Below are 13,016 nucleotides of genomic sequence, written 5' to 3'. Positions count from 1 at the left end.
CATTCTGATCCAAAGACACGCAGCTTCTGATAGTTCGGAAATTGACCAAACAGCTTCGCATAAGGAGACTCATTGCCAAGCATCGGTGTGAGCATCCTGTTAATGAGGTAAACAGCCGCAGTAAACGCATAACTTCAGTATGTAGTGGGCATCAACGCTTGCCCAAGAAGTTTGAGACCAGTCTCGACAACACGTCTGTGTTTCCGTTCAGAGATTCCATTCAGCTCAGGAGTGTGTGAAGGTGTCGTTAGGTGAGTGATGCCGTGAGTCGGAAGGAGCTGGCGTAGAGCAATAAACTCACCTCCATTATCCGAGTACAAAGTGCCAATCTTTTGCTTGAATTTGTTTTCCACCAAAGCTTTAAATCTGATGAAGGTGTCAATAACTTGCGACTTAAGATTTAGCGGATACAACCACGTATAGCGTGTGTATAGATCAACAATGACAAGGCAATACTTGTAGCCATCAATTGACACAACCGGAAAAGACCACACATCCGTGTACAAGTACTCGAGAGGATGAGAAGATGCAATTATGTTTGAATAAAACGACAGCTTATGGCATTTATTGATTAAACAATCCGAACAGAACAAATCATTTGTAGAAAACAACGAGACTGGTAAAGAAAATTTCAAAACAACAGACTTCAGAACTGGTAACGCCGAGTGTCCAAGGCGAGCGTGCCAGGAGAGAAGATCTGGTTTCTGATTTGGTGAAGCAAATAAGGACATTGGAGAAGACAACTGAACCGGCCACTCATACATTTCATTCTTAGTTCTGCCTTGGAGCAACTGGTCCTCCGTGCTGAGATCCTTCACCTGAAAGTGTGCAGGAAAGAATTCAATTGAAACACCATTAGTATTGCACATTTTATAAACCAATATAAGATTTCTCTTAACATCCGGGACATATAGCACATCTCTCAGCATAAGAGAACGATGAGGAGTAGGAAGAAGTGCAGAACCAGTATGTGTTATAGGCAAACCAGTACCATCGGCGATTGTGACCTCTTCTCCACCAGTGTAAGGTTGATGAAGAGCGGGGTTGTTGAGGTCTGTCGTGAGGTGATGAGTGGCTCCGCTGTCTAGAAGCCAGTTGTTGGGGTTGTACGTTGCAGCAGAGGCCATGTGAGCACGAGGTTGCCATGGAGCATACGAAGACACTGATGACTGGTTCGAGCTTCCTGCGGTTCCATGAAGCTGGAGCTGAGAGCAGGTACAAGCACTATGACCATGTATACCACAGATTTGACACCTTCCCTGGTATGGTCGTGGTGTATAGCCTTGATTGTTGTAGGTTTTCCTGCGATTGTTCCAGTTGCCGGCGCCATTGTGAGAACCCCTGTTGGATCGGCCATGACCACGTGTGTTATTGTTGTGGCCACGAGAGATTGCAACATTAGCCGTAACCGGTACTGACGGGATGATCTCAGTCTTCGCAAAAGCTTGAGCTCGTGTTGAATGAGATTCTCATGGATTTCCGTAACTGAGGGAGTAGTGTCTCTGCCAGCGATCTGATCCACCACCATCTTGTAATCCTCAGAGAGTCCCTCGAGAATGAACTCGATCTTGTCTTCATGATCAAGTGGCTTCTCAAGCAGAGCCAAGTGATCATCTATGGAATTAGTTCCCTTAGTCCATGGTTTGAGCTGTTGACGCAATTGTAGTATGTGACCTCGACTTGGCTTCGCATATGTAGCACCTAGCGTGTGCCAGATATCGGCTGCAGTGGTGGTTGTAGCGAGAATCTCTTGGACAGGGGCCGTGATGGTGCCAAGTAGCGCACTATAAAGAAGCTTATCTTGGCGCTTCCAGATTGAGTACTCATTGTTGACAGTAACTTGACCATCATTTGTGAGTGTTGGTGATGAGATCGCCATAGATCCATCCACATGACCAGCTAGATCATAACCATCAAGAAGAGAGCGTACTTGACGATTCCACATGAGGTAGTTGGTAGAGGTCAGCTTCTTGACGTTGGACATGTTCACATTAAGCAACGTACGTGTACCGGAGACGAGTATCGTCTTGTGTGATGAAGTAGGTGAGCCATTGGACATGGTGAATAGGAGAGAGAGGAGAAGAAACAGAGGATGATGAAGAAGAGGAGATGAGAATAGAGAGCGTCGGAAATTTTTTTTTTAAGGTATCGTAATACGCTCTGATACCATGTATGAAAGGAGGTTGAATACCTTATTGATAGGTATTAGTACAGTATTTATACAGAATACATAAGAGATTAGGTATTCACTAATTACAATAATAACCCTTAATGATATATCTCCTATACAATCTAGACGATAAAAGTAGGTAGTAAACTACTTAAAAAAATGACACAAAATCTTTCTTGTAATCTCTTGGATGCTTGCGGTCTTACTGTTCAACGCAGTTGACTTCTCGGTCGTGGACAACACCGGCGACTCGGCCGGGGGAAGGAGATTTCGGAAGGAGATCGGCGATGTAAACTACACTACTAAGTCTCTAAGGGCTGCAACAGCCTTCACGTGGCGTTTGTTCCAGCAAGCCAACAAGCCTTCGGACAGAAGGTCTACTCCAAAGATCTCAATGGTCATGGAGAATGGAGACGGCGTGGCATACAGTTCGCAAGGCGAGATACACTTCAACGCTGGATATCTCTTGGGTGTCTTGGGAGATGTAAGAAGGGAATTTACAGGCGTGGTTTATCATAAGGTGGTCCACTCTTGGCAGTGGAACGGTGCGGGCCAGGCTCCGAGTGGTCTCGTCGAAGAGATAGCTGACTACGTGAGAATGAAAGAGGGTTATGCTGCCAGTCACTGGGTGGGGCCCGGTCAAGGTGATAGGTGGGTGGGGCCAGGGTTATGACGTCACTATGAATTTTGTTTTTTTTTGTAAACTGGCTTTCATATTAAATTTGGAATAAAGAAGAGAAAAACATTACAGGCCTTGGCCAGAGTATTATGAGCTAGACCCAGTGTTATAGATAAAAGAGACACATATCATTGGAACCCATTTGATGCGCCATCAAATCAGCAGCTGAACCAGAGATCAACCCAAAGCCCCACTCAACCAGCCAAGGCGCCTAACAGGACATAAGTGCACTAAAAATTCCATATTTTTGAAACTCATTTGATGCAGCCATCAAATCTGCAGCTGAACCAGAGGTCAATCCAAAGCCTACTCAACCAGCCAAGGCGCCAACCAGGACATACATGCACTAAAAATGTCATATCTAACAAACCAGTAGGGTGTAAATCACGAGGATAATTTTTATGGATTCTACACTCAAGACGGAGTCCATGAAAATTAGAATTGGGCCAAAATATTCACGGAGCAAGAAGTTATGAATTTTACAAGACAGAGGTTTCTCAGCCCGTCCATCTGCGAGTACCCGACTTTAGAAGGAGATTCAATCCCAATGAAGAAGCACCCTGAACCAAATCCAATCATAGAAGTCAAGAGGAGTTTATCATATTCCCAGAGAGCCCAAGATCACCAGAAATGGTCAAAGAAATTGGAAGATATGATCAATTTCCCAAAACCGGCCAAACCAGTTCTACACTTGCCTCATTTGGAAGATCCGGGGTTCACATCAAACCAACCTCAAAAATGGCAACCAGGCGACCTTCTAAGTCATTCAGAGGCACTCCAAAACATCCTAATCAAACCGGTTTGCATCAATTGGCCAAACCGACATCATTTAAGGAAAGTCTTCAAACTATTCAACTTGGTTCGAACCCAGAGCTATTTATGAAAACCAGGAGAACATATTAACCATCCAGAAGACATCATACACGGCCAAGAGGAATTCTACAAGTTCATACCATGCACCAACCAACATAGGATCAGGAGGATCCCCATTAACTCCAACTTGCCTTATTTGGAAGCTCTTGCATTCAAACTCCAACAGCTCTTTTTCTTTGAGTTTGTGCACGACCTCAACACATTCCAAACCATCAAGAAGGTCCCAAGAAAGCTCTCTTATCCATCAAAATCCCATAAAAGGCTCCAACGGCTAGTTTTTCGATTTCTTGCTTTGTCTTTGATTTGTTTCCTTTTTTATCTTTTTAGAACGTTAGGACCTTTGTATTTGAGAATTATATAAGCTCATAGACGTCCATTGTAAAGAGCACCCTCAATCACCAAGTTAATAAAAAGTTATTCAGTTTTTATCAAAGATTGTTCTTTGTATAAAATATCGGTCTTTAGGATTCAAAGAGAGATTCTTTGTTGTTCTATTGATTTCGTGAGTCTAATTTATTTGTACAAATCAAATAAGCTCAGTTCACTGATTGAGAGAGTCAATCACATCGCCCCATCATTCCATCAGATTGAGAGATTCAATCAAAATCTCATCCGCAAATCCACTTCAATCCATCATCTGATCAAGCTGAGAGTGATACATATCTAGCAGCTTGATTCCGCCATTTCTATCCTTTCTTTCAGTTTATTATTCTTGTTTTATTCATATCATAATCCACATCTCATTCATTCTTCATTTGGTTTCAGGTTTCATAATTAATTTCAGACCATATCGACCAATTGGCCACATCTTTGGTTGATCTGATTTGAACCACAAATAACCAATTGTGCGACCCCCATTCTGGGCTGCAACATTTGGTATCAGAGCTCAAGCTCCTGAATCAGATCCATTCTATCCTTCCATCATTCATCTTGTTTGCATTTGTTTTCCATTATATAAAAAAAAAACTGTTTTTGCATTTTTGTGTTCTTTGTTCATCATAAATTGAAAACCCATAAAGAGTTGAGATAGGAGACCACCTGTTGTCTAGTTTGATTCATTTCATCCATAAAAAGAAAGAAAAACGTGTTTGCATTCATTCCACAGCTCCACTTTCCATTTTTTGATTTTGTGCATTCATTTCAAAACAAAAAAATCTGCATTTACATAGTTGTTTCTTGCTTTAAAAATAAAAATAAAAAGTCATACCATTTTATTAATTTCGTGCATACCATATTTTTTTAATTATTTTGATATCTGCATTCAGAAAATAAAATAAAAATTATTCATGCATCTTAGTTTATATCATTTAGGTCCAACCATACATTTTTGTTTCTATTTCCTGTTCTTGCATTTCATCCGAAAAGAAAATTTTCAAAAAAAAAATATCATTGTTGGTTTTGCATTTCATATTTCTTTCCATAGTGTTTATTATCATTTTATATTATCTTCATTTCGTGCTTGCATTAAAAAAAAAGAAACATTTAAGAGCATAGTTCATATCATTTGCATATTGTAGTTTAATTGTTGCATCTTAAGAAAATTCAAAAAAAAAATCAGCATTAATTTGTTTTCCATATTTTCTTTTAATTTGTGTTTAATATCACTCCTTATTGTTTCATTTCGAGATTGCATCCAGAAAACCAAAATAAAAATCATTTTTTTGCATAGTTCATTTCATTTCGGTTCATAATTGTATATTTTCTCGGTTTAGTTTAAGTTTTATTACTACATTTGTTTTATTTTGGTTCGACCAGAACTTCCCCATACTTCAATTGATCTTTGAAAGAGTTTTCCGGAAGTAATGGAAGGAGAAGCACACAACCTAACTCTAGAGGCCAGACTGAGCCAACACTTAGTAGCTATACAAAAGCTCAATGATAAGATTGCTCAGTTGGGGGAAAGAAATAAGCCACAAGGCCGACCATCACCACATGGAGAAAGAAGATTTGGAGATGCACCAGAGGCTGGCTATGTTGAACCCAAGCTACCGATCCTTCATGGATCACCCCACATCAAACATCTTGCTCTCATGAATACTTAACTCATTCTTATCTTGATTTTAAATCTACTAATGATGTTAAGATTTATTCTTTTTTAGGAAGTACTTGGAAAGATGAATACCTTGATTGGGAAAGAACCATGGATGAATGGTTTTCATACCATGGCGTGCCACATAATGAAAGGCTAAGACAAGCCATCAAACAACTCTCCAGAAAGGCATTCTCATGGTGGAAAAAAGTAGATTCTGCACAAGGTAAAAGTCCAGAAGTGGTTGTCACCAACTGGGAAGATCTTAAATGGATCATGATCAGGAAGTATGCTACTACACTTCCCACGCCAGAAACCAGAAGAAAATACCTAAGGAGATTTTCAAATGGTGTGTCCAAAAAGGCAAAGAGAATGGGGCCACAACAAGGCCATAGAAGCTTAATCCATCAAGACCAGATTTGGCCAAACAAGAAGCCCACGGTTTTATATGATCAATACCAGCCTTATGAGGTGCCAAAGGCCATGGAGAAGAAGAACTTTGTCAGCCAAGACAAAGATAAACCGATTTTTCAAGAAAAAACCAAGGTAAGTCCTATACTTGATAAATTTGTTTATAAATCATCTCCCACTGGTATGAGTCACTTGTTTTTGTCCAAGGATGTTAAGACAGGTCTTGAGGTCCAGGAAGACGCGATCTCCACATCCTTGTTGAGATCAAAAGTTTTCCATGATTTAAGTCCAAGAGACAAGGAGATTTTAAACCCAAAGAAAGAAGAGCCATCAAGCCAATGTAAGTCTTCTAACTCTGAGGATTTAAAATATCAGACATGTTATAGATGTCATAAGAAAGGACATTATGCTGTAGTTTGTCCTACCAAGCAAGTATTGATAGAAACATCACTAGAAAAGAAAACAGATTTATCTATGAAGAGTGATAGTTTTATTCAATTTGATTTATTGGTTCCAAATTATTGTGTAATGCACTTGTCTTTGTCAAAAGGTGTAGTAACAGGAATTAAAGAGCATGAATTCAAAGGAGAGGAGCCACCAGTCGCCACACTAGTGATGAACCAGGAGAAGGTTCAAGACACGAAGCTGTCCATATTGCTTAAAGAAGCAAAACCGGTCATAAAAGTATCCCACCAAGGTAAGTGTCTAACACCACCTAGAGATACTAGTACTGACATGTGTGTTCTTGGTACAGGGAGTAAAAATAAAAGCTACATGCTTAGTGAAGTTCCAAGGAAGGAACAAGACCATAAGTTCAGTCATGAATCACCTCACAAGTGGAAATCAAAATCTGAACAATGGATTGTTCAAGTTCCAAAACCTATTGTAAGATTCATTTTAGATCAGAATGTTCTTAATATTTCCATGACAGATATAATTCACTTGCTTCTTGTCCAGAATGTTGAGATTATTTCAGGTTGCAAAGAAGAAAGCTTCAAAGAAATCCCACTGGATAATCTTTTTGCAAAGAGAATCAACTCCAAGGGAGACCAGAAACGTGGCCACCAAAACTTTGAAGGACCATCCACTCCAGAAGATATTCAATGTCCTAACCATAGCATAGGCGTGATCCTTTCACATCTTCTCAAAGAAGAGCCACCAGATTCACCATGCATCACCAAACCGAAATTATACCAAGGTAAGGTTCTAAACTCTCAAAAGAGAATGAAATCTGACTTGCTCTATCTTGGTGCAGGTTATCCAGTTTCGAGGTCGAAAATTTTTCAAGGGGGAGGGTATGATGCAGCCATCAAATCATCAGCTGAACCAGAGGTCAACCCAAAGCCCTACTCAACCAGCCAAGGAGCCAACCAGGACATACATGCACTAAAAATACCATATATTACAAAAAAGAAGGGTTTAAATCATGAAAATAATTTTATGGATTCTACACTATAGAGGGAGTCCAGGAAAATTGGAATCGGGCCAAAATATTCACGGAACAAGAAGTTATGAATTTTACAAGACAGAGGTTTCTCAGCCCATCCATCTGCGAATACCCGACTTTAGAATGAGATTCAAGCCCAATGAAGAAGCATACTGAACCAAATCCGATCATAGAAGTCAATAGGAATTTATCATATTTCCAGAGAGCCCAAGATCACCAGAAATGGTCAAGGAAATTGGAAGATATGATCAATTTTCTAAAACCGGCCAAACCAGTTCTACCCTTGCCTTATTTGGAAGATCCGGGGTTCACATCAAACCAACCCCAAGAATGGCAACCAGGCGACCTTCTAAGTCATTCAGAGGCACTACTCAACATCCTAGGAAGCACCATGCCACACTGGATCAGGCGGATCCCAGTCAAACCAAAAGATCAGGCTGGTTTGCATCAATTGGCCAAACCGACATCATTTAAGGAAAGTCTTCAACCAATTCAACTTGGTTCGACCCAGAGCTATTTATTGAAACCAGGAGATCATCTTAACCATCCAGAAGACATAATAAACGGCTAAGAGGAGTTCTACAAGTTCATACCATGCACCAACCAACATAGGATCAGGAGGATCCCCATTAACTCCAACTTGCCTTATTTGGAAGCTCTTGCATTCAAACTCCAACAGCTCTTTTTATTTTAGTTTATGCACGACCTCAGCACATTCTAAACCATCAAGAAGGTCCCAAGGAAGCTCTCTTATCCATTAAAACCGTCCAGGTTCAAGAAGAATCAAGTTTCTCACTTGGAGCCAAAATCCCATAAATGCTCCAACGACTAGTTTTTCGATTTCTTTCTTTGTCTTTGATTTGTTTCCTTTCTTATCTTTTTAGAACGCTAGGACCTTTGTATATGAGCATTGTATAAGCTCATACACGCCCATTGTAAAGAACACCCTCAATCACCAAGTTAATAAAAAGTTATTCAGTTTTTATCAAAGATTGTTCTTTGTATAAAATATCGGTCTTTAGGATTCAAAGAGAGATTCTTTGTTTTTCAATTGATTTCGTGAGTCTAGTTTATTTGTGCAAATCAAATAAACTCAGTACACAGATTGAGAGAGTAAATCACATCGCCCCATCATTCCATCAGATTAAGAGATTCAATCAAAACCTCATCCGCAAATCCACTTCAATCCATCATCTGATCAAGCTGAGAGTGATACACATCCAGAAGCTTGATTCCGCCATTTCTATCCTTTATTTCAGTTTATTATTCTTGTTTTATTCATATCATAATCTGCATCTCATTCATTCTTCATTTGGTTTCAGGTTTCATAATTAATTTCAGACCATATCGACCGATCGGCGACATCTTTGGTTGATCTGATTTGAACCTCAAATAACCAATTGTGCGACCCCCATTCTGTGCTGCAACACCATTAGGCCCATCAGTTGAATTATGAAGAGGAAAGGCAAAGAGTCGCTTGTCGGTAGTGAGAAGAGGCGTGATTATTTTGGTCTTTCCGCCTTAGCTTATGATCGGAGGAACCATAACTGCATCATAGCCGAGGAGGCTCTCGGGTTCTTTGATCGGACGCTCTGTATACGGTTCCTGATCTGCTTATCAATGGTGGAGATGATTTTTTCGGTAGCTTTGAAGGTGTGTTGGTGGAGCCTAGCATTGCGCTCATTCCAGATCCAATAGATGGTGGCTTGTACCGCAATGAGAGTGAGGCGATTGAGATGCCTTTTACTCCCTAGAGACTGAAGTTGTAGAAGCGTAGATTCCCAGTTAGTCGAGGGTTGCAGTTGGCATCTCCCTGCTATTTCTCGCCATATCCTAGTAGTGTAAGTGCATTCAAAGTATAGATGGTTCCTACTCTCATGGAGAGCATTTCAAAGTAAGCAATTATGGTTAACCTCAATTCCCCATCTAATCAATCTATCTCTTGTAGGGCAACGATCAAGCAACACAAGCCAAGTTAGGAAACAATGACGAGGGATACCGTAAGAGAACCACACAACTTTTGCCCATGGAACTAGAGGTTGCAGACCCTTTAGGTAGGTGTAAATCTCCCCCATGTTGTACTTACTACGAACTGTTCCCTCAATTTCCCACTCATAGTAGTCGGCCCTCTCATCCAAGTTTACAGTTGTAAGGTGAATCTGTAACGCTAGCTGATCGGCTGTTCGCGCTGGGGGAAAGAGCCATTGAACATTACAGTAGAGAGACGCGATCGTTGCTGTTTGTGGAATGCCGAGTCTAGAGGATCTTGCATTTAAGAAAGTATAGAGATTACCAAACAGTGACCAGTTATCAACCCAAAAGCTTGTGCTCTCTCCATTGCCAATACACCTTCTAAGGATCGGGTAAACTAGCTCCCTTGATTTGATCAACTTGTTTACCATCCATGAGAATGAATTAATTGTTCTGATTGTCCAATAGTTGCTTAAGTCTCCCTTTAAGATAACTTCCTTAAACCAACACACCCAAACTGAATCAGGTCGAAAGAAGAGCAACCAGATGAGCTTTAAGATGCAGGCTAGATTCCAACTGTGAAGATCTTTTACACCCAGGCCTCCTTGCTCCTTGGTAAGTGTTACCGTGTACCATCCCACTCTAGCTGAATTATGACCTTCACTGCTACCTTTCCATAAGAACAGACCACATAAAGAGTTTATCTTGTTGATACAGGCTTTAGGCAGTATAAATGTGGAGCACCAGAAAGTAGAAACACCAGCTATGTCAGTTTTTATCAGGAGTAAGCGTCCTGCAAAGGAGAGGGCTTTGACAGACCAAGATGAGAACCGCTTTTTGATCTGTTGCAGTAAAGGCTCACAGTTCTGCAAGCTCAGCTTCTTGGTACTCAAAGGAACGCCCAAGTACCTCATTGGTAGTGACCCACAAGGCATTCCAGTAGAGGCTTGTATTGCTGCGATTTCTGGATCAGTAAGACCCGATGCAAAGAAACTCGACTTTTGCAAGCTCACCGCAAGTCCTGAACGTCTTTCAAACTCATGGAGGATTTGGATAACTCTTTGCACTGATTCGATAGGTCCATCAATAAAGATCAGGAGGTCATCCGCAAAGGAGAGATGAGTCAATCTTGTTTTCCTGCATCGATGATGGTAAGATAAACTTCCGGTTCTTGCATCCTTGTCTAACATCAGTGATAAGTAATTCATAGCTATTACAAACAGGTAAGGAGACAGTGGATCTCCTTGCCTCAAGCCTCTTTTCCCCTTAAAGTACCCATTGACAGTGCAATTGTAACCCACCATAAATGATGTCGTGTAGATGCAGGCTCTTAGGAGACGTGTGTAGGCTGGAGGCAAATTTAAGCTTTCAAGTGCTGTGAAGAGGAAATCCCATGATAGTGTATCAAAGGCTTTGGCTATGTCTACTTTGACGGTAATTTTCTTAGACCCCTTGTTTCTATGGTAACCATTCACAAGTTCACTAGTTAGTACCGTGTTTTCCACTAGGAGCCTGCCCTCAACAAACGCTGTTTGGTTAGGCATGATTAGATCTTTAAGAAGAGGCTTGATTTTTCTCACCAGCAATCTAGATATAACCTTATAAACTGTATTGAGGCAGGATATAGGTCTAAACTTTGAAATACGAGAGGTTCCAGTGAATTTAGGAACAAGCGAGAGGATTGTTGAGTTTTTTGTTTTTGGCAGGAAACCAGAGTTGAAGAATTCTTGGATCGAACTGATACACTCGCTTCCAACCAGAGACCAAGCATCTTTGAAGAAAGCAGAAGAAAGACCATCTGGTCCTGGTGCTTTGTTCGGGTTCAAGGAAAACATCAGTTTGGTAATCTCCTCCGGGGTTGGCATCAAAAGTATCATGTCTCTCTGTTGATGACTACACTGAAAAGGCGAAAGACTCTGGAACCAGTCAGGTGAAGTGAACCAAAGTTGAGGCATACACTCAGGTCCTAGGACTGTCTTAAAATGAGCAACAGCGTGGGCGCTCATCTCCAAGGGGTCTGCGATAATTGCGCCAGTGAGAAGAAGGAATGAACAAATGGCGTTGAAGCTTGCTCTGGCTTGACAAACCTGATGAAAGTAAGTGGTGTTAAGATCACCTTTTAGTAGCCAGTTCATTCTCGACTTCTGCTTGAAGTAACATTCCTCAATCTGCCTTAGAAACTGACATTTGTGATTTAGTTGTTGTTCCTCCGCAAACGTTTCAGGTGTTGGATCCATAAGAGCTTGTACCTGCACAAGTTGTAACAAACTGTAAGTCTCTTTCACTCTCTGTTGAATATTGAAATAGTTCTCTCGGTTAAGTATTTTTAAACTTCTCTTAATGCTTTTCAGCTTCCAACACAGAGAGGTTAGGTTGGCAGACACACTTCCGGCCTGAAACCAAGCGTCACTAACAACCTCCAAGAACCCCGGATGTTTGGTTAGGTAGTTTAGGAATTTAAAGGGCTGGGTACCGGCTTTTGGTAGTTGGAAGGCTAGGTTGATAAGACAGGGAGCATGATCAGAGGGGGCTGGGGGTAAAAACGTAGCAGTAGCATGGGGAAAGGTAGTAATAACTTCACTGTTAATTAATAATCTGTCTAGTTTCTTTGCAACTGGATCAATATCTCGCTTATTTGTCCAAGTATGGACAGGGCCTTGGAACCTCAGATCAAAGACGCTCATCTGCGAAAGGGCATCTCTAAACTGATACATCTGCGAAGAGTGAGTGAGGTGATTGAACGCAGAGTGCTCATAGGGAAGGTGTATCTGATTGAAATCACCTCCTATCATCCAGAGTTTCGAATCAAGCGCAAGGGATGTATGGAGGTTTAAAATCTCCACCCAAAGGTCTGTTCTTTCTTCACTAAGATTTGAAGCATAGATGGCTGAGTAGATGATAGGAGCACACTATGAGGTTCTTGGATGACTGTAACAATATAAGAAATGGGTTCATTGCGAAGCTGAACAAGAAGATGAAGAATGGGTACAGTGACGGCTTCTTGGTTGATTTGCTTGGGAAAGACGTGAATCAACTATGGAGAGAGTACAAGGCCAAGTATGGACAATGAATTAATAAAATAGATAAATAAATTATACGGTACCAAAATAAAATTATATTATAAGCAATCAACAATGAAAAAGTCTTAGCAGTAATTTTTATTCACTTATGGTTTTGTAAGTTTGGATTGTAGTATAGATCCTATTTAAGTTCTACTATACTATATTTTTGCGGGACCTGTTCAATAAGTTGTGACTAAAAATATATATGTGCCTCTCTTTTTTTATCTACTATTAAGTTTTGAACCCCTTTAAAACTCTATTATTAATATTACATGCTATTTATATAACATATAATCGAATTACTTAATCTAAAACATCATCACATTAATCCATCCTTTGGTTATCTACAGATAAAAGAACAATAAAAATTTCAG

At 40.5% G+C, this 13,016-nt stretch overlaps 1 pseudogene; it reads left to right on the top strand.

The window, feature by feature from the left end:
- The first annotated feature begins 2,339 nt into the window (after positions 1 to 2,339).
- LOC106305510 lies at positions 2,340 to 12,650 on the top strand (annotated as a pseudogene).
- Positions 12,651 to 13,016: the final 366 nt, after the last annotated feature.

This window comes from Brassica oleracea, chromosome C7 (genome assembly GCF_000695525.1).
Source record: "Brassica oleracea var. oleracea cultivar TO1000 chromosome C7, BOL, whole genome shotgun sequence".
NCBI classification, from domain to species: domain Eukaryota; kingdom Viridiplantae; phylum Streptophyta; class Magnoliopsida; order Brassicales; family Brassicaceae; genus Brassica; species Brassica oleracea.
This window is presented reverse-complemented; position numbering and strand designations above follow the sequence as displayed.